This window comes from Coffea eugenioides, chromosome 3 (genome assembly GCF_003713205.1).
Source record: "Coffea eugenioides isolate CCC68of chromosome 3, Ceug_1.0, whole genome shotgun sequence".
Lineage (NCBI taxonomy): Eukaryota > Viridiplantae > Streptophyta > Magnoliopsida > Gentianales > Rubiaceae > Coffea > Coffea eugenioides.
In genome coordinates this window covers 48,250,204-48,270,447 of record NC_040037.1, presented here as the reverse complement: position 1 = coordinate 48,270,447, position 20,244 = coordinate 48,250,204, and the positions used below count along the sequence as shown (strand labels likewise).

General features: G+C 41.8%; 1 non-coding gene across 1 annotated transcript; it reads right to left on the bottom strand.

The window, feature by feature from the left end:
• Window positions 1-424: 424 nt before the first annotated feature.
• On the bottom strand, window positions 425-531 carry LOC113767185. Its single transcript, XR_003467905.1, has one exon. It is a non-coding gene; the product is annotated as a small nucleolar RNA R71 (small nucleolar RNA).
• Between the last annotated feature and the right edge of the window lie 19,713 nt (window positions 532-20,244).

Here is a 20,244-nt window from a genome sequence, read left to right as displayed (position 1 = left end):
CAACAGATTCAAGTTGTGAAAATTAAGTGACCCAAACCAAGAGAACATCCCTATGGCGAATGCAAGAATACTAAGGGAGTTGGCTGCTCCGGAATTGCCCTAGCAGCCTTTGTGCCTTACATGTTCAACTCTATCTGAAAATACCTCTTTCGAATTGAAATCAGGATTAATTCACCTCTTAGCCACGTTCCATGGCCTCTCGGGTAAGGAACCCCATAAACACATCCAGGAGTTCGATGTGGTATGCTCCAGTATGAAACCTCCAAGAATTATTGAGGAGCAGATCAAACTTAAAGCCTTCCCCTTCTCCCTCAAGGATGTAGCAAAGGATTGGTTATACTATCTGCCTACGGATAGCATCACAACATGGGTTCAACTGAAGAAGAAATTTTTGAAAAAATTCTCCCCTGCGTCTCGGGCTGCAAGTCTAAGAAAAGAGATATGCAGCATTAAGCAATATCCTGGAGAATCCTTATACGACTATTGGGAGAGGTTCAACAAGTTGTGCACTAGATGCCCACAGCATCAAATTAGTGAACAACTATTGATCCAATATTTTTATGAGGGCCTCCAGTCGTCTGATAGGAATATCATTGATGTTGCGAGTGGGGGAGCGTTGGCGAACAAGACACCAAAGGAAGCATGGCTACTCATTGAATCGATGGCAGAGAATTCTCAACAATATGTTTCCGTGAGAGTAACCCTACCCGTAGAGTTAATGAGGTAGAGACGTCGTCCATTCAGCAGCAGCTATCGGAGCTAACTTCCTTCGTTCGACAATTAGTTGTGGGAAATGGACACCAAGCAAAGGCCGGTGGAATCTGCACAAATGTGGGCCACCCCACTGACTCATGTCCTATGTTGCAAGAGGTGGGGCTGAGCAAGTGAACATGGCTGGAGGCGTGCCCACGTCTCGTAGGCAGTACGACCCATACTCCAACACGTACAATTCAGGTTGGAGAGACCACCCTAATTTCAGCTATGGTAATAGGCCACAGAATGCATTCTCCAATCGTCCACCAGGATTTCAGCAGCCATGACAACAAAAGTCTCAACCTCATCCTCCAACTCAGGAAGTTCCTTGGAGGAAATTGTCAAGAGCTTGGCCACGACTACCACTCAGCTCTAGTAGGAGACTAGGACCCTAGTCGCAAACACTACTCAATTCCAGCGGGACATCAGAGCAGGCATGAAAGACACGGAGACTCGAATGAGTCAAATGGCAACTGTCATTAATCGCTTGGAGTCCCACGTTTATGGGAAACTACCATCACAACCCGAGGCGAATCCCAAGAATGTAAGTGCCATGACATTAAGGAGTAGCAAAGAGGTGGAGGGACCTAAGTTGGTAAATTCGAAAAGTAAAAGTGAGGAGGAGATAGAAAAGGAGATTGAAGAAGAACACATTCATGGAGACCCTAAGGTAACTCTTATTTCATCAATACCTATTAAATCTAATTTACCTTCATTTCCATGCAGGTTGGAGAAGATGAAGAAGGTGGAAAAAGAGAAAGAGATCCTGGACGTATTTCGAAAAATGAAAATTAACATCCCCTTACTGGAAGCAATTAAGCAGGTACCGAACTACGTGAAATTTCTAAAGGATTTATGCATCCATAAGAGGAAATTGAGAGGGAACGAAAGAGTAGCGGTGGGAGAAAACGTATCAGCCATACTCCAAAGAAAACTCCCACCCAAGTGTGGAGACCCAGGTATGTTCACGATCCCGTGCAAAATAGAAAATACACCGATTAGAAAAGCAATGTTAGATTTAGGAGCATCAATTAATGTGATGCTAAAAATCATTTTTGCTTCTCTAAACCTTGGGCCACTAAAAGAAACAGCCATCATAATCCAACTAACTGACCACACAAATGCTTATCCAGAGGGGTTGGTTGAGGATGTCTTGGTTCAGGTAAATGAGCTGATTTTTTCAGCAGATTTCTATATCCTAAGTATGGGAGATAAGAAATCATTAAACCCGTCACCTATTTTGTTTGGTAGACCATTTCTTAGCACGGTCAGAACTAAAATAGATGTGAATGAGGGTACTTTATCAATGGAGTTTGATGGTGAAATTGTGAATTTTAATATTTTTTAGGCGATGAAATATCCAGAAGGATCTAACTCAGTCTTTATTTTGAGTGTTATTGAGCCCTTTGTGCATGAAACTTTTGAATTGGATGGTGAAAACGCACTGGAAGTGACCTTGACTAAGCATCTTGATTTGGGAGTAACCCCTGATGTGGACATAAGGGATGAGTTGCCCCATGCAGTAGAAGCATTACACTCACTTCTAACCGTTTTCCCAAGGTATGAGTTTACTTCTCTTTTTGTACCAGAAATTCAGACAAAGTTGCTTCCTTCAGTTGTGCAAGCACCGGAGTTAGAGTTTAAATCTCTACCGAAACATCTAAAGTATGCATTCCTGGGAGACCGAGAGACGCTTCCGGTGATCATTTCTGCACACTTATCTCCAAGTCAAGAGGACAGACTGGTGCGAATCCTTAGGGACCATAAGAAGGCAATTGGGTGGAGTATAGCAGATATTAAGGGAATAAGTCTGTCCTTATGCATGCACCGGATTCGACTCGAAGATAATGCGAATCCCGTAAGACAGGTACAACGGAGGTTGAATCCCCTGATGATGGAAGTTGTAAAAAAGAAGATACTTAAACTCCTGGAGGTGGGGATCATTTTTGCTATCTCGGACAGTCCGTGGGTGAGTCCTGTTCAAGTGGTTCCGAAAAAGGCGAGAGTGATCGTAGAGGAGAACCAGGAGGGTGATATGGTTTCGGTTAGGAAAGTTACTGGCTGGCGTCAGTGCATTGACTACCAGAGACTAAATTCTGTGACGAAAAAGGACCATTTTCCTCTCCCTTTTATTGATCAGATGGTAGAACGATTAGTTGGTCGTTTTTACTATTGTTTCTTGGATGGTTTTTCAGGTTATTTTCAGATCGCGATAGCGCCAGAGGACTAGAAAAAGACTATATTCACATGCTCATTTGGTACATTCGCTTACCGTCAGATGCCTTTCGGTCTCTGTAATGTTTCAGCAACTTTTCAAAGGTACATGGTAAGTATTTTCTCTGAGTATGTAGAAAAGATTATTGAGATGTTCATGGATGATTTTAGTGTATACGGGAATAGCTTTGATGAATGTCTTGATAATCTAGCTCTAATTTTGAAAAGGTGCATAGAGATGAACTTGGTTCTTAATTGGAAAAAATGTCACTTCATGGTAGAGCATGGTATTGTCTTAGGGCACGTTGTGTCGGTTAAAAGAATAGAGGTGGACAAAGTTAAAATATATCTTATTTCTGCTATACCTTACCCCGTATATGTATGGGAAGTTCGTTCCCTTTTAGGCCATGCAGGATTTTACAGGAGATTCATCAAGAATTTCTCAAAAATTGAAGCACCCTTGTTCAAGTTGCTACAAAAGGATGTGACATTTGATTTCATCAATGAGTGCAAAGTGGCCTTTGATAAATTGAAAGAGTCGTTGACATCGTCGCCCGTCATTCAACCCCCAGATTGGGGCCTTCCGTTTGAAATCATGTGCGACGCGAGTGATTATGTCGTAGGAGCCGTGTTAGGGCAAAGGATAGGTAAGGCGGCGCACGCGATCTACTATGCATTGAGAGTATTGAGTGGAGCCCAACTTAACTACTCCACGACGGAGAAAGAATTACTAGCCGTTGTTTTTGCACTAGAAAAATTTAGATCATATTTATTGGGTGCAAAAGTAATTATTTTCTCTGATCATGCAGCCTTGAGGTACCTGTTAGCTAAGAAGGATGCGAAATCGAGGCTCATAAGGTGGATCTTGCTCCTGCAAGAGTTCGACTTAGAGATCAAGGATAAGAGTGGGGCTGAGAACTTGGTGGCTGACCATTTGAATCGGTTACTCACAAATCAAGAGGACCTGCCATTGAGAGAATCATTTCCCGAGGAGCAATTACTAGCCATTGATTCGTCAGTACTTGGTATGCTGACATTGTCAATTTTTTGGTAACGAATCAACTACCTGCAGGTTGGCCAAAAGTTAAGAGAGATAAATTGAAAAGTGATGTCAAGCACTCTATTTGGGACGATCCATACCTGTGGAGGTAACGCTCGGATTAAGTGCTAAGAAGGTGTGTAAGCACAAGTGAGTTTCACTCTATTCTAACTTTTTGTCATTCATTTGTATGTGGAGGACACTTTGGGCCAAAGCGGACAGCTCGTAAGGTGTTAGAAAATGATTTTTACTAGCCTACTCTATTTAAGGATGAATGCTTATTTTGTAAATCGTGTGATAAGTATCAAAGGGTGGGAAATATTTCTCGTAGAGACCAAATGAGTCAAACTCTCATGTTATTTGTTGAAATTTTCGATGTTTGGGGTATAGATTTCATAGGTCCTTTTCCCTCGTCTTTTGGTTTCTTGTATATCTTACTTGCTGTCAATTATGTTTCCAATTGGGTGGAAGCAAAAGCGACCCCGACTAATGATTCGAGAGTGGTTGCAGAATTCATAAAGTCTAACATCTTTGTTCGCTTTGGAATGCCAAGAGCTATAGTTAGTGACAGGAGAATCCATTTCTGTAATAAGACAATCATTGCGTTGTTTCGTAAGTATGGCGTGCTCCACAAAGTATCGACATCCTACCATCCGCAGACGAATGGTCAGGCCGAAGTGTCGAATAGGGAGGTCAAGTCAATCCTGGAGAAGATGGTGCGGCCCGATAGAAAGGATTGGAGTTTGAAGTTGGAATATACTCTATGGACTTACCGCACTGCATATAAGACTCCGATTGGAATGTCCCCATACAGATTAGTCTTTGGAAAGTCATGCCACCTACCAGTAGAATTTGAACACAAGGCGTTTTGGGCGCTTAAGCGGTGTAACATGGACCTTATGGATGCAGGGGGCATAGAAAGTTCCAATTACAAGAGTTAGAGGAACTAAGGAACGAAGCCTATGAGAACGCAGCAATTTATAAGGAGAGGAGCAAAATCTTTCACGATCAACAAGTCTCAAGAAAATCATTTGTAGTGGGGCAAAAAGTCCTTCTTTATCACTTAAGACTTAAGCTTTTTCCGGGTAAGTTGCGTTCGTGCTGGATTGGGCCATTTGTCATTTCTAATATTTTCCATTATGGTGCAGTGGAAATCCAAAGTCTGAAGACAGAGAAGAAATTCGTAGTCAATGGTCACCGTCTAAACCTTATTATGAAGGGTTTAATAGTGAGCAAGTGGAGGTTATATCTCTTGATGATCCAAGTCGTGAGGTCTAAACAGTTGATATTCATGTCTAACCAAAGACATTAAAAAAAGGCGCTACTTGGGAGGCAACCCAAGGATTACAGTATTAATTGTAGTCACTTTTCGTTACTTTGCATTTTTTCAGTTCTATCTTTCAAGTTTAATTGCTTTTGTGGTGATAAACAGAAGAATAGGGGTTCACCAGGTGCCCACGCCTTGGAAGGAGTGCACCAGGTGCGCTAGTCGCCGGCGCTCGAGACGCCGCCCCTATCTCTCTCCCACTCTCTTAGTCGCGGCCACCGACTTCATCCTCTTCTTATCCTTTTCTTGACTTCCGTACGTCGCCCTTTGGAGGTCCGCTGCCATCGCCGTCGTGCGCCGCCGCCACCGTCCTGGCATACCACCTCAGCCCTTGCGCGCTGCCGTCCGCGAGGCCAAGCAGATACACAACACGAAGCCACGCGTGCGACCTGCCTGCCTGCCCAGTTTTTCAGCCTACCTGCTCGCCTCGTCAGTCGCGCGCGAGACGCCCAGATCCAGCGCACCCTCTGTGCGCAACTCCAGTGCACGACAGCCCGCGTGCGAGCTTCGCCCCAGCCGCGGACCTCCCCTGTGCACAGCCAGCATCTGTGCGACCCAGCAGGCGCGGTCTTCCTCCCATCGCGACCTCAAGCGCGCAACCCAGAGCGCCTCAGTGCGCACGACCCGTGCACAGTAGCACCTGCAGCCGACCCTCACCGTGCGCACAGTCGCGTGCGCCGCACACCCGCCAGCCCCTCTCGCCGTGTGTCACTGCCTCGGCCTCCTCTTGCGTGAAAGAAAACAAAAAAAAAAAGTGGTACCCTTATTTCTGTCATTTTGCATTGGTGACTAAGATTTGGGATTTTTATTACTAAACTTCCGTTTCTTGTTGGGTTGACATAATTGTTAGTTTTCGGGGGACCATTTTATTATTACCTGCAAGTGAGAGACCTCATATCTGCCTTTCATTGATTATCTATCTTGGGACATCTGTGGGCTCTGGTGACCTGATATTTGGTACACGTGGTCAGTCACTAGCCAATTGTTGACTATTATTGACTGATATTTCAATTTGTGGGGTCTTGGATCTGGTGCCTTTACTATTATTTGTCAAGTGACGCCAGTGAAAATTTTCTGTGTTTGTTACCTTGTCGTCGTTTGGTGGGGTAATTGTGTTCCATCTCTGCTATTGGATTGTTGATTTTTGAGTATTATTCATTGACTGTGGTCCCCTGCCCTCTTTTGGTGGTTGACTGGTTGTCTCTGTGCTCAACTATACTCTATCTGTGGTCTCCAAATGCCTCCGAAAAAAGCAACAACTTCTGGGCCATCTGGGTCCCAACATGGTAAGAGGCGAGCCCCAATTCAACGCCCTATTCGATCTCGTTTGGGCCTGAATAAGAGTACTATGTCTCCTGGGGATTGGGGGGAACCAGTCACTAACCTTACACGGGCACAACAAGACCGGTTTAATAGCTTAGTGCACCGTCCTTTTTCTCCTTGTAAGTGTTTCCATGCCCCGACCCTAGATCATTTGCAAATTGCACGAGAAGTTGAACAGTTGTTCTCGGCAATAGGTTTGCAGCGCTATCTCAATATTGATTACCCTACGTTTGAGGAGTTGTGTTGTCAATTCTACTCCACTTTTGAGTTCATAAAAAATGAATGGATCACTTTGGATGAAAAGGGGGTTATTCAATTTAGATTAAGAGGTACCCATCATGATATGTCCATTAATGACTTTAATGTGACTTTGGGGTTTGTTAGTGAGAATACCATTTCATCTGGAACATATATAAACAATGTGTGTGACTACACTAGACCGTTTTCTAGTGACTACATTGATATATGGAGGGAGTGGTCCACGGACACTCAACTTTATGATCCGAGTCAGTCCAAGGTATCTTATGTGAAGGATCCGGTCCTAAAAGTCATCCACCGTTTCTTGGCTTATAACTTCTCGGGCCGGAAGGACTCCTCTGACACTCTTACCAAGGCGGAATTTTATTTTCTATGGTGCATGCGAAACAAAGTTCAGGTTAATTTTGGGTGTTGGGTGGCCACTCAAATGCAATCTGTCATCCAAAAACGGCATAAGCCGCTGATTTTGGGCTTGCTCATCACTCACCTGGCCGTTCGATTGGGATTGCTTGACCTCAACAACGAGTATAATTTCGCTCTAGCTCGCGAGATTGAGCCACTAGATTTGCGAAACTTGGAGCGAATGGGGGTTATTTTCAAAGTAGGAGATGTCTATCAGATGACGCCTCCTGGCGAGGGCAGGCCACAGTCTCGAGTCCCTCCTACTGACCCCCCGACTGGGTCTCCACCTCACCCGGATCAGGTGGGTCCATCCTCCTACCATGCTCCCCCTGCTTGGGAGTCCCAATATCACTCCCTCCAGGATTCTATCCATGTGCTAGGGGAGCGAGTTGACGGACTAGGTGACCGTCTTAGGGCGTTACAGGTTTTTTCCTGTATTCAGATGGAGAATCAGGCAGCTTTCTATACTCATATTGGATTCCAACCGCCACATCCTCCGCCTCCTTAGGCTCTCGTCGCACCTTCTCAGTAGTCAGGGAAGTTTTCGCTCCCTTTGTCCTTGCACTTTATTTGTCTAGGTTACATTGAGGATAATGTAGGTTTTAGGTGTGGGGGGATAGTTTCTATTATTCCTGTTTGTTTCTATTATTTCCTTTTATTCAAAAAAAAAAAGAAAAAAATGGAAAACAAAAAGAGAAGAAAAATGGGAACAACTAGAAAAGAAGAAAAAAAAACAAGAAAGAAGAAAAAAAAAGGGGGATGTAGTTAGTTGACTTTCTTTCTATTTCTACGTTTGTTAACTGTTAGAGTATGTTGTTGTGATGGATTGCACAATCAAGGTGCACGAGTATGTGGTCATATATGCTAGCTGTGCATTTTACTTTTCCTTGGCAATATCATTGAATGTTGGATATGCTGGATTTGACCAATTCTTGAAACTTTTGTGAGCTTTTGGGCCATGCATGAGCACGTTATTCTTATTTGCTCTATTTTTATTTGATTGAGTGGGGATCACATATGGTATTGGCATTCTAGAACTTGCTATTTTATACATGTTGAGGCCACGTTTTGTTTAATTGGATGCATTTGAAATGATAAGGGCATTTAGGATTTAACTTCCTTTAACTTTCTAAAAACCATGCATTCATCTTGTCTCCCAATAGTGAACCAATTTGAACTTTTATCATTCGCTTTTGTTTGTTAGCCCTATTTGATAATCCATGACCTTTTTAGACTTTCTTGTTCAACCTTGTGTCATTAAGAGATGTCTGAAATTCATTACTTGCGCAAGGCAAATAAATCTATGGTCGCAAGTGTTGTCAGAATAGATGCTGTATGGTGCTGTTTCTATGCATCTAAGATCGTAAGAAAAGAAAAAGAAAAAAAAAGGAGGGGGAAATTGTCAATAAGATGGTGAACAGAAGACTCCAGCCTACAAGACGTGTCACATCTTGCAAGCCGCTTGTTAAAAAAAAAAAGAAGATGATGATGATGAAAGGGACGAGTTTCGACACTTGCATAGTGGAAATAGAAAATGAAAATGCCGTGTTATGAAATTTTCCCGGTAAAGCATTGTGGTTATGTAGTGGATATTGGACATTCTCTAGACACATTACACCTTATTTTTACCTTTTTATCCCACCTTTTACCTAAGCCCCATTACAACCCTATTAAAGCCCCTTTGATTTGTGTATTGAGTTCACTTTCGAGTGGTGGAGATTTGATAAGTGTGCAAACCTTTGGTAATGCCATTCCGTGATGTTGATTTGAGCGTTCCTAGTATTCATATATTTTCTTTGAATTACCACCTGTCCGGCGTATTCTAATTTTGGCAACATTGTCAGGAAGAAGGGATGCTTGTGTTAGTGTAAAATTCTGCATAACCTTTGTTCTCTTGGTTGTACTTCTGAGTTCCGAAATGCTTGAGAACAAGCATTGTCTAGGTGTGGAGAGATTTGACAGAGCGATTATTGGGCATATTTTGCACTATTATTCTGTCCTAATTTTGGCTACTCATGATGCTAAGAATTGAGATTTTGCTCATATTTGATAGTTGTGTGAATTGTAGGTGGTTGGTGTTAAAAGTAATCTCTTGAGACAAATTTCCAGAAGACCCTTCTTCTCAGGGAGTGCCCACGCCAGAAATTGTAGGAGGTTACCCAAAAGTCGGACCCGCGAGATTGGTAGCAGCAAAAAGTGGGCAATTATGAGGTTAGGTCCACGTGGACCAGATGCAGGGGATCAGAACCCTTAGACAAAGCCTTGCTCCAGACGTCTTTTCTTCTTTTTTGGGCGGCGACTACAAGGGATTAATTAGAAAGCCAGATTCACGTCTAATGAATAGATTAGCTTTAGTTTTCTTTTCCAGGCGCCAGTTGTCTTTTTCTTTTTGACTTTTAGCTCTAGTTCTAGGCAATTGGGAGTAGCTTTCGGTGGCTACCCCTGGAAGACGACTTGGAGTTTTCGGTTTTTGCTCCTTGTGTTTCGTACGCCTTTTGTGAGACCTGGGCTTCTACCTTTTGCTTGGGTATAAACACGAAACAAAGTGAAAGGAGGCTTTTCTCCTCGGTTCCTTCGTTAATTCATCTTTACCAATCTTTGGCAATTGTATGGATGGAATCAATCGAACCATGCGAGATTGATATGATGAGGAGCGGCTAGGTTTCTTCTCTACCCAAAGGTTAACGTGAGGGCACGGTCCATAATATCTGTGAGATCTAATCGAATTTTCATTATTTCTTTCAATTTGTTACTATTCGTGCATTTCCTGGATTAATTGTTTATGATTATTTTATTAATTGAGTATCAATGGTCGGATATTTAATTTAATCTAATAGCCTACTGCCACGTTAGTTGAATTGAATCCGTAATTGTTCGTTTAGTTAGCAACTAGTGACGACCACCATAATTGGCTTTATGTTGGGAAAACGTAAGATCTAGTTTAAATAAACCCTCTTAGCGTATTTATTGATTATGGTTGGGTTCTTTTAGCTTTAATGCAACTGGATAATTAAATTTCTACGGTCGTACCTAGAATTATTTTCTGGTTAGGGAAACAGTCAACGATCGTACCTTGACTGTCGAAAAAGTAAGGAAGAACTGGTTGTCAGAGCTTGTTGATAGTTATAAACAACCTAGCAACGAATGAATGAAATATCTTTGCATCGATGATCATTTAATTGGACCGTACCTGAGAAGTTGATCATTTGGGTAGAATTTCATTAATTGCCATTTTTAGCGAATTGTACTTATTGAGTTAGCTTGTGAATTTTGTTTATTTTATTTTTATTTTTATTCCATTAAATATCCCCCAATTTTGTTCTATTGACTTGGAAAGAAACAATTTCCTATCGGTTCCCTGTGGAATCGACCCTACTTGTCATTGTATGCAAATTTAATACTTTTATAGATAATTCTGGTATATTGGATTAAACAAACTCTTTGGAAACAGGGTGAATCAAGTAACCCATTGCATACTTAAGGTCCCTACTCCAGTACTTGAATTTGTTCTATAATTAATTGTGGTAGTAATTAGGACTTTTTAGTAATTATTATTGCACAGATTCGACACCTGTCAAGATGCATAGAAACGAACTTGGTTCTTAACTGGAATAAATGTCACTTCATGGTAGAGCATGGTATTGTCTTAGGGCACGTTGTGTTGGCTAAGGGAATAGAGGTAGATAAAGCTAAAATAAATCTTATTTCTGCTCTACCTTACCCCGTATGTGTGCGAGAAATACGTTCCTTTTTAGGCCATGCAGGGTTTTATAGATGGTTCATCAAGGATTTCTCCAAGATTGGAGCACCCCTGTTCAAGTTGTTACAGAAGGATGTGACATTTGATTTCACGAATGAGTGCAAAATGGCCTTTGATAAATTGAAGGAGTCATTGACATCGCCGCTCGTCATTCAACCCTCAGATTGGAGCCTACCGTTTAAAATCATGTGCGACGCGAGTGATTATGCTGTAGGAGCCGTGTTGGGACAAAGAATAGGCAAGGCAACGCACGCGATCTACTATGCATTGAGAGCATTGGATGGAGCCCAACTCAACTACTCCACGACGGAGAAAGAATTACTAGCCGTTGTTTTTGCACTAAAAAAATTTAGGTCATATTTATTAGGTGCAAAAGTAATTGTTTTCTCTGATCATGCAGCCTTGAGATACCTGTTGGCGAAGAATGATGCAAAATCGAGGCTCATAAGGTAGATCTTGCTCCTGCAGGAATTTGACTTAGAGATCAAGGATAAGAGTGGGGCCGAGAATTTGGTGGCTGATCATTTGAGTCGGTTGCTTACGCATAAGGAAGATCTGCCGTTGAGAGAATCGTTTCCCGAGGAGCAATTGCTAGCCATTGATTCGTCGGTACCTTGGTATGCTGATATTGTCAATATTTTGATAACGAATCAATTACCTGCAGGTTGGCCAAAGGCTAAGAAAGATAAATTGAGAAGTGACGCCAAACACTATATTTGGGATGACCCATACCTGTGGAGGCAATGCTCGGACCAAGTGATAAGAAGGTGTGTAAGTGCCAGTGAGTTCCATTCTATTTTAAATTTTTGTCATTCATTTACATGTGGAGGGCACTTTGGGCCAAAGTGAACAGCTCGTAAGGTGTTAGAAAGTGGTTTTTACTGGCCTGCTCTGTTTTAGGATGCATACTTGTTTGTAAATCGTGTGATAAGTGTCAAAGGGCGGGGAATATTTCTCGTAGAGACCAAATAAGTCAAACCCCCATGTTATTTGTTGAAATTTTCGATGTCTGGGGTATAGATTTCATGGGTCCCTTCCCCTCATTTTTTGATTTCTTATACATTCTACTTGCTGTCGATTATATTTTCAAATGGGTGGAAGAAAAAGCCACCCGGACTAATGATTCAAGAGTGGTGGCAGAATTCATAAAGTCTAACATTTTTGTTCGTTTTGGAATACCAAGAGCTATAGTTAGTGACAGGGGCACTCATTTTTGCAATAAAACGATCACTGCTTTGTTTCGTAAGTATGGCGTGCTCCACAAAGTATCCACATCCTACCATCTGCAGACGACTGGTCAGGCCGAAGTGTCGAATAGGGAGGTCAAGTCAATCCTGGAGAAGATGGTGCAGCCTGATAGAAAGGATTGGAGTGTGAAGTTGGAAGATGCTCTATGGGCTTACCGCACCGCATATAAGACGCCGATTGGAATATCCCCATACAGATTAGTTTTTGGGAAGCCATGCCACCTACCAGTAGAATTGAACACAAGGCATTTTCGGCGCTTAAGCGGTGTAACATGGACCTTATGGATGCAGGGAGGCATAGAAGGCTCCAATTACAAGAGTTGGAGGAATTAAGAAATGAAACCTATGAGAACGCGTCAATTTATAAGGAGAAGAGCAAAATCTTTCACGACCAACAAGTCTCACGAAAGTCATTTGTAGTAGGGCAAAAAGTCCTTCTTTATCACTCGAGACTTAAACTTTTTTTCCGGTAAGTTGCGTTCACGTTGGATTGGTCCATTTGTCATTTCTAATATTTTTAATTATGGTGCAGTGGAAATCCAAAGTTTGAAGACGGAGAAGAAGTTCATTGTCAATGGTCACCGTCTGAAGCCATATTATGAGGGGTCTAATAGTGAGTAAGTGGAGGTCGTATATCTTGATAATCCAAATTGTGAGGCTTAACTAGCTAATGATGTGTCTAGCCAAAAACGTTAAAGAAAGGCGCTGCTTAGAAGGCAATCCAAGAATTTTAATTATGTTTTAATTCATATTTGTGTGTTCGATATCAGTAGGTCTAGGTTATTATTAACAAACAACTTGTATTGTAGGTCATGTGTGTTTCTGTGCAATTTTATTCTAGGTTGAAAGCAAAAATTCGTGGGCAGAAGACTACAGCCTATAAGGCGTGCCTACGCCTTACAAGGGTACGTCAGGAGTACTGTACAAATTGGGGACTATCAGTTACAAGGCATGCCCACGCCTTGAAAGGAACTCTTTTGGACATTTGTAATGCAATGGTAAGAAGACCATGTCCTCCAAGGCATGCCCGCGCCTTCCAACCTTTCCGATAACGAAAGTCAAAGAAAAAGTTTTTGACCAGAACCTATCCAACCCCACTTTTCTACTTTTCTCTTTCCCTTGTCGTGTCTAGGTTAGTTAATGTCCGATGTTTTAGCTTTTGCTCTTTTACTTCCTTTGTTTTGTATTGATTTCACTTTCTTTTTTTCCTTTGCTTTCTTGGTCCGCCGCCACCTCCCCATCATGCGCCGCCCTTGGATCTCCGTCGCTGGCCGTCGCCGCTCGAGCACAATCCCGCGCCACCCCCCAACGCCGCTTGCCACACTCTCTCTCTCCGTGAGCCTGCCCCATTATAATCCGCCGCTGCCTGCGCGCCACCGTCGTCGCTGGCCGCTGCCGCTCGAGCACCCGCTCCTCCCTTCGCTACGCGCTACTACCAACGCTTCCTCCTCCTCGCGCAACCAGCGCGCCTAGCGCCTGTCCAGCGCGCTATAGCCTGAGCGCTTCTCAAGTACGCACGACCCACCAGATCCGCTCGCACATCGCGCGCGCGAGCATCGTCCAGCAACGTGCGACCAGCAGCAGCGCGCGCCCCTTCACCTGCCCAGGGCCAACACCTACGCCTGCTTAGTGCTCGACCAACGCGCACCTTCGTATTCCTTCCCTAGCGCACGCAGCGCCGCACGGCCAGCCGTCCGCACGCGCGCCACAGCAGCAATGCGATCTCCTCTCGCGCGTGTCTCCCTTGCGAGCCTCTCTCTCGCCTTGCGTCTTCACCACGGTCTCTTCCAGCGTGGTGGAGTGGTAACTCTATTTTATTATAACTTTTGCCACTGGTCGTTGAATTTGGAATCTGTGCTATATTTGACTCGAATTTGGGTTTGAAATATCTGTGGGTTCTGGTGGGTCTGGTGTGATACTACCTCCCTGTTGGTACACGTGGCTAGTGTTTCCCTCTCTGTTGAATAGAATTATCTGATAATTTCAATTTGTGGGGTGGTGGATCTGCTTTCTTTATTGTTGGCAGCCAAGTGACGCTAGTGGGGCATTTTTCTATTTGTCGCCTTGTCATTGTTCTGGTAGGGTAATTGTGTCTCTCTCTGCTGCTGGGCCGTTGATTTTGAGTATTATTTGTTGGCTGTGGTTCCTTATCCTCTTTTGGTGGTTGATTGGCTGCTTCTGTGCTTATTTATACTCTATCTGTGGTTTCCGAATGCCTCCGAAAAAAGCAACAATTTCTGGGCCATCTGGGTCCCAACCTCGTAAGAAGTGAGCCCTAATTCAACGCCCCATTCAATCCCGTTTAGGCCTGAATAAGAGTACTATGTCTCCTAGGGATTGGGGGGACCGGTCACTAACCTTACAAGGGCACAACAGGACCGGTTTAATAGCTTAGTGCACCGTCCTTTTGCTCCATGTAAGTGCTTCCATGCCCCGACCCTGGATCATTTGCAAATTGCCCAAGAAGTTGAACAGTTGTTCTCAGCAATAGGTTGGCAACGGTATCTAAACATTGATTACCCTATGTTTAAGGAGCTGTGTTGTGAATTCTACTCCACTTTCCAGTTCATCAAAAATGAATTCATCACTTTGGATGAGAAAGGGGTTATTCAATTTAGATTAAGAGGTACCCACCATGATATGTCCATTACTGACTTTAATCTGACTTTGGGGTTTGTTAGTGAGGATACCATTTCATCCGAAACATATATAAACAGTGCGTGTGATTACACTAGACCGTTTTCTAGTAATTACATTGACATATGGAGGGAGTGGTCCACGGACACTCAACTTTATAATCCGAGTCAGTCCAAGGTCTCTTATCTGAAGGATCCGATCTTGAAAGTCATCCACCAATTCTTGGCTTATAAGTTCTAGGGCCGGAAGGACTCCTCCGGAACTCTCACCAAGGCGGAATTTTATTTTCTTTGGTGCATGCGCAACAAAGTTCAGATTAACTTTGGGTGTTGGGTGGCCACTCAAATGCAATCCGTCATCCAAAAGCGGCATAAGCCGCTGATTCTGGGCTCGATCATTACTCACTTGGGCTTTCAGTTGGGATTGCTTGACCTCAACAATGAGCACAACTTCGCTCTAACTCGAGAGATTGAGCCACTGGATTTGCGAAGGTTGGAGCGGATGGGGGTTATTTTCAAAGGAGGAGATGTCTATCAGATGACGCCTCCTGGCGAGGGCAGGCCACAGTCTCGAGTCCCTCCTACTGCCCCCTACTAGGTCTCCACCTCACCCGGATCAGGCGGGTCCGTCCTCCTATCATGCTCCCCCTGCTTGGGAGTCCCAATATCACTCCCTCCAGGATTCTATCCATGCGCTAGGGGAGCGAGTTGACAGACTAGATGACTGTCTTAGGGTGTTACAGGTTTTTGCCCGTATTCAGACAGAGAATAAAGCGGCTTTCTATGCTCACATTGGATTCCAGCCGCCACATCCTCTGCCTCCTTAGGATCTTGTTGCACCATCTCAGTAGTCAGGGAAGCTTCGCTCTCTTTGTCCTTGCACTTTATTTGGTTAGGTTACATTGAGGACAATATAGGTTTTAAGTGTGGGGGGTGGTTTCTATGATTTCTTTTTGGTTTCTATTATTTCCTTATTTCCTTTACTCAAAAAAAAGAGAAGAAAATGAAAAATAAGAAAAAAAAGTGTAGTTAGTTGACTTTCTTTCTACATTTGTTAACTGTTAGAGCATGTTGTTATGATGAACTGCACAATCATGGTGCACAGGTATGTGGTCATATATGCTAGCTATGCATTTTGGTTTTCTTTGGCAATATCGTTGAATGTTGAACATGTTAGACTTGACCAATTCTTGAAACTTTTGGGAGCTTTTGAGCCATACACAAGCACATTATTCTTGTTTGCTTCGTTTGTTTGATTGAGTGGGTGTCACACATGGTATTCGCATTCTAGAACTTGCTATTTTATACATGTCGAGACCACATTTTGTTGAACTAGATGCATCTGAAATGATAAGGGCATTTAGGATTTAACCTTCTTTAACTTTCTACAAACCATGCCTTCACCTTGTCTCCCAATAGTGAATCAATTTGAGCTTTTGTCCTTCTTTTTTATTTGTTAGTCATGGTTGATAACCTAGGACCTTATTAGACTTTCTTGTCCAATCTTGTATCGTTAAGGGATGTCTGAATTTCATCGTCTGTGCAAGACAAATGAATCTAGGGTCGCAAGTGTTGTTAGAATAGAATTTGTATGGTGCTATTTCTGTGCATCTAGAACAAAAAGGGGAGAAATCGTCAATAAGCTAATGAGCAGAAGACTCTGTTCTACATGGCGTGCCCACGCCTTGTAAGACGTCCTCTCAAAAAAAAAAAAGAAGAGAGAAGCTCGTGAACAGAAGACTCTGACTTACATAGCGTGCCCACGCCTTGCAAGCCGCCTGTTCAAAAGGAGAAAAATAAAAAAAAAATAAAAAAAAAGAGAGAAAAGAAAGAATTAACCAATGCTTGCACAGTGGATAGCAAATGGAAATGCCTTGCTTGTGAAATTTCTCTGGTGAAGCATTGTGGTTATGTGGTGGATATCGGACATTCTCTTGACACACTACACCTTATCTTTACCTTCTTAGCACACCTTCTACCTAAGCACCATTACAACTCTATTAAAGTCCCTTTGATTTGTGTATTTAGTTCACTTTTGAGTGGTGCAGATGTGATAAATGTACAAGCCTATGGTAATTTCATTCCGTGATGTTGATTTGAACGTTCCTAGTATTCATACATTTTCTTTGAATTACCACCTGTCCGGTGTGTTCTAATTTTAGCGACATTGTCAGGAAGACGGGATGCTTGTGTTAGTGTAAATTTCTGCATAACCTTTGCTTTCTTGGTTGTATTTCTGAGTTTCGAAATGCTTGAGGGCAAGCATTGTCTAGGTGTGGGGGGATTTGATAGAGCAGTTATTGGACACCTTCTGCACCGTTATTCTGCCCTAATTTTGACTACTTACTGTGCTAAATGTTGAGATTTTGCTCATATTTGGTATTTGTGTAAAGTGTAGGTGGTTGGTGTAAACAGTGCTCCCGCGGGGCAAATTTCCAGAAGACTTTTCATCTCAGGGCGTCCCCACGCCAAAAACTATAGAAGGATACCCAAAAAAGCCGGACCCGCGGGATTAGTAGCAGCAAGGGGCAATTTAGGAAATGAGGTTCACGTGGGCCGCGGAGGTGCGGAGGATAAAAACTCTAATCCTACAAAGCTTTAAGCTTAAGGATCCTGGAGCTTCCATTGTGATTGGCGGAGGCTACTTTAGGTGAATTGGCTAGAAAAAGCCAGATTCACGTGTAATATAGAGATTAGCTTTTAGTTTCTTTCTTCGGTCAAACGATTTACTCTTTGCTTTTGGCTTTTGTACGATTTTCCTATTAGACTTTTGCTTTAACTTTCGCTCCAGTAGTACGAACATGAAACCCAACAAAGGAAAGTAAGGCTTTTCAGCCATTCCTTCGTTAATTCATCTTTTCTAATCTTTGGCAATTGCATGGATGGAATCAATCAAATCACGCGAGATTGATACGATGAGGAGCGGCTAGTTTTCTCCTCTACCCAAAGGTCGACGTGAAGGCGCGGTCCATAACATCTGTGAGATCTAATCGAATCTTCATTATTTCTTCCGATTCGTTACTATTCGTGCGTTTCTTGGAATAATTGTTCATGGTTATTTTATTAATTGAGTATCAACGGCCGGATATTTAATTTAATTTAATAGCCTATTGTCACGTTAACTAAATTGAATTTAATTTAATAGCCTATTGTCACGTTAACTAAATTGAATCCGTAATTGTTCGTTTAGTTCACAACTAGTGGCAACCACCATAATTGGCGTTATGTTGAGGAAACGTAAAATCTAATTTAAATAAATCCTCTTAACGTGTTTATTGGTTAGGGTTGGGTTCTTCTATGTTCAATGCAACTGGATAATTAAATTTCTACGGTCGTACCTGAGGTTATTTTCTGGTTAGAGAAACAATCAATGGTCGTACCTTGACTGTCGAAAAAGTAAGGAAGAATTGGTTGTCAAAACTTATTGATAGCTATAACCAACCTAATGACGAATGAATGAAATATCTTTGCATCGATGATCATTTAATTGGACTGTGCCTGAAAAATTGATCATTTGAGTAGAATTTCATTAATTGCCATTTTTAGCAAATTGTACTTGTTGAGTTAACTTTTGAATTTTGTTTATTTTATTTTTATTTTCATTCCATTAAATATCCCCCAATTTTGCTCTATTGACTTGGAAAGAAACAATTTCCTATCTGTTCCCTATCGAATCGACCCTACTTGCCATTGTATGCAAATTTAATATTTTTATAGACAATTCTGGTATATCGGATCAAGCAAACTCTTCGGAAATAGCGTGATCAAGTAACCCATTGCACACTTAGGGTCTCTGCTCCAATACTTGGATTTGTTCTATAATTAATTGTGGTGGTAAATAGGACTTTTTAGTAATTATTATTGCACAGGCTCGACACCTGTCACATTGATAGGTTGTCGAGTCTATGCAATAATAAATTCCTACTCAAATTAAATATAAATTTTGTATCTAGTGGTAAGTAAGGTCGAATCCTCAAAGATTGAGTGAAATTAATTTCTTTTAGAGTTCAAGATATGGGGGATTTTATAAAACTAAACTATACCACTTGAATATAACAAATAGATAGAAATTAAATCGCAATTATAAAGACTCAAATAATATTGGACAAGCTCTAGTCAAGAAGCAACTTCGGAAATGGTTCTCCTAATTGATCATTGATGCAAGAATAATTCCCCTTATAAACTGATAAACAACTTATAACTGCCAAACAAGTGATGACAGTCAATTTCTCCTTAATTATCGATAGCCAAGGTACAACTGTTAGCTATTACCCTAATTGCGAAATAACTCTAGGTACGACCGTAGGATTCAATTTTTTAATTGCCTTGCGAATTATAGAAATCCTGTTCTAATCAAACAACACGCTACGAAAGTTGTTTCAAATTAGTCTGTATGTTTCCTTGACACAAACCCAATCATGCCAATTATCACTAATTTAGAACAATTAAATAATTACAAATTTAACTACTCTAATTGGTTCTATGTTATCAAATTAATCTCAAATCCGGGCCCAGGATAATTGAATAATACAACAACCATAAGAACATAAAACAGGAAATATACGAATACCAGAAAATAATAGGAAAATGTAAAATCAGTTCAATCTCAGAATTTAAGTTGAACCAAGTCTTCCGTTTTTCCTTGACTAGAAATAAAAGCTTAGTTCATCTCTGTTGAGAAAATCTCGCGTAAAATTGCAATATCCATTGTTGAATGCATTGCGTTCAATTAAGATGAAGCAAGCAATTCGATGGAATAAGAAAAAGAGAAACGATAAAGTCAAAAGATGACTAATGTCTCTTAATTGAGATTGTCCACCCGATGGAATAACACTCCAGCAAGACTAAAAGCAAGTCTATATCTTACTTGTGGCGGCTGACTTCCCAAAAGCCAAGTTCCCCCAAAGAATAATAGTCCTAATCTTAGTTGACTTCTATCTACCCTACTCAACCACAAGCAAAAAGAAAGGAAATTTGTTAATTGAGAAGTTTCTTGTTCTTGCTAAGCTACTCTTCCCAATTCAAATCAAATAATCAACTCATGGAATATTTGCGGTCCCATGTTACACTTCCAATTGACAGTTAGGTATCGTGCGTCTTTCCTAAATTTCTTGACGCGATCACGCCAAACAGCAATTGTAGTGAGAAATTTGTACCTTTTTACTATATTTTGTTCCAACTCCTTGCGATCAGTACAAATTTCCAAAAATAAGTAGAATCCACCAATTAACGTACATTTGGTAAGAGGGAATTAATTATAAAATAAATAAAAAAATTGTGACTTA